Raw genomic sequence first — 2500 nt, 5'->3', positions numbered from 1 at the left:
CTCAACGAAAAGGTTATTTTTAACGGCACTTTTTACATGGATAAGAAACTCTTCGTTCGAGATTATAACATAAAAAATGTCGAAACTTTGTTGTTTAAATGAAAGTAGCATTAAGATCGAAAATTATTATTATTATTATTATTATTATTATTATTATTATTAGTAGTAGTAGTAGTAGTAGTAGTAGTAGTACAGACAGATTTGCATCACCGAGTGCTGTAAGGTAAGATAGTAAGATATTCAAGGGGATTAGAGGGCCCATATAGACCTCAGGTTTCTGCCTAGCTAAAAGAATAGGGATTATTAGTCAAGAGAGTATTGGGTATTAATTAGAATATTATAAGTAACACATAAGAGTGTAATTAAGTTGTCTGATTATGCAAAACATCCTTAAGCATCTCCTGGAAATCTAGAATGGCTAATGATATGGCAGACATCTTTATACTCCATCTTGAAAAATTAATTGCTATATTATTAGTTTGATAAAATGGTAACCTTTTGAAATGTACTTTCTACAATATACTGTTAATCGATGGTTTACTTTGTTAAACAGCTGTTGCTACTCTATACCATTTCATCTAAGGATAAATTTTTCAAGGGGTTTTGCTATAGTTTCTCATTTGATTTTTCTATTAGTTTTTTCATTTAATTTTATACATGTAGTATCGCATTTGATCAGAGTCTAACCTTTTAAAGAATAGTTGCTTTTAGATTAATATTTCAGAGGACAGTTGCTACAATGTACATTTGATCAAAGAGTAGTATATTTCATTTTTATTTTGCGTTAATAATAATTCATGTTTTCGTCAAATAAAGATTTCTTGTGTAGGCTGATTTTATCTGAGACCCAGCCAATGTTTTATACAGCTCTTCGGTTTTCTTCATTTTGAGAGAGAGAGAGAGAGAGAGAGAGAGAGAGAGAGAGAGAGAGAGAGAGAGAGAGAGAGAGAGAGAGAGAGAGAGAGAGAGAGAGATTCATCCATTTGCCTAGTCAAGACAGATCTCATTTCCGGGAAAGAATAACATTGCCTTAAGATTCGTGAATTTCACAGGTCAAGGGCTAAGTAAGAGCTTTCTAACAGCTGCTCTGTAGAGTTTGATAAAATTATTTCATATTCTTATAGCGAAATAATTTCTAATATATGAAGATATTTCTCTACAAAAACTACAGCAGTTTTAAAATACATTATAAATTTATAAATGAGAAGCAGTTGAAGGAGGAATGGTAAAAACTCATCTAAATATAAATTCATCTCTAATCTAAAAATTAACCAAAAAATTTTTTTAGCAAAAAGAAACGTAACAGAACAATTGAAATTAAGAAATTTGACTCAAACGAAAAGGAAACTTGTATCAAATGGGAAATATTTTTTGCTTACAAAATTCAAAGGGAATTTTGGGCAATAGGTTCTTTTGGAAGCGTCCATGCTTGGCGATCACCAAACTGGGGTTCGAGTCCGGCTCAAGCTCGATAGTTTCTTGTAGTGTCTGCAACCTCACCATCCTTGTGAGCTAAGGATTAGAGGTGGTGGTTGGGGGAGCCTATGGATCTACCTGCTGAGTCATCAGCAGCCATTGCCTGGCCCTTTATGGTCCTAGCCGTGAACGGACAATTGCCAGTCGGACAATTGCCAGTATGGACGATTGCCAGCCGGAAAATTGCCATTGATATATTATTATTGAATTGTTTTCTATTTTTTTTTTTTATTGGTCATTGCTTTCTTTTTATGTTTGATAAGTTACATAGCCTTTGCCCAAACTCTGTCAAGCACAGATTAAATAGAGGAAAAAAAGGTAAATCAAATTTATCGAAAATAGTTTAAGAAACATTTATTTACAAAGCACATCTATAAAACCTTTATCATACTTTAGGAAATATGTACATTATAACCAAAAGATTTAAGAATGGTGATTTAATCGTCAGGATTATAGCGGCTGACTATCTGCTCTAAACGCTTTTTGATCTTCTTATATTTTGTGTTTGTAGGTGTCTCATCTCCTCTTTCCTTTTGAATCACTTTTGTTTGCGACAAAACTTCCTCTTTCATGACACGATCTATAAGTATCCAAATATGAGGGTGTTGTTCAGCATTATTTGATAAAGGACTGTGGAATCCTTCGAGACTGTTGTTCGTTCGTGCCATACACATTTGAGTTCTTACGTGCATATTCCAAATCGAAATTGGAAATAATGGAATGGCTCTTCTACGGTTTCCGCCTCTTTCTCCCATCACTCCTATTTAAGTAACTTCAAAATAAACGAGAAATTCTTCAGGGATATTTTCGTCCTCGGAAAGTTCCTCAAAACCTGTTGGAACATCTTCTATTGGTAAAAAGGCAAGAGAAGAGAAATGTCGTATCTTGAGACAAAATTCGTTATCATTATGGTATCGAACCTTAAACCCTAACTCAACAATTTTCCTGTCATTCGCTTGGCAGAAATGGAAGAAATATCCACTCACAATAGCGTCAGGAAAAATACCTTTAATTCCGTTAAAAG

Source organism: Palaemon carinicauda, chromosome 32 (assembly GCF_036898095.1).
Source record: "Palaemon carinicauda isolate YSFRI2023 chromosome 32, ASM3689809v2, whole genome shotgun sequence".
Lineage (NCBI taxonomy): Eukaryota > Metazoa > Arthropoda > Malacostraca > Decapoda > Palaemonidae > Palaemon > Palaemon carinicauda.
The sequence above is the reverse complement of the archived record's forward strand: the minus strand, read 5'-3'. Positions refer to the sequence as shown.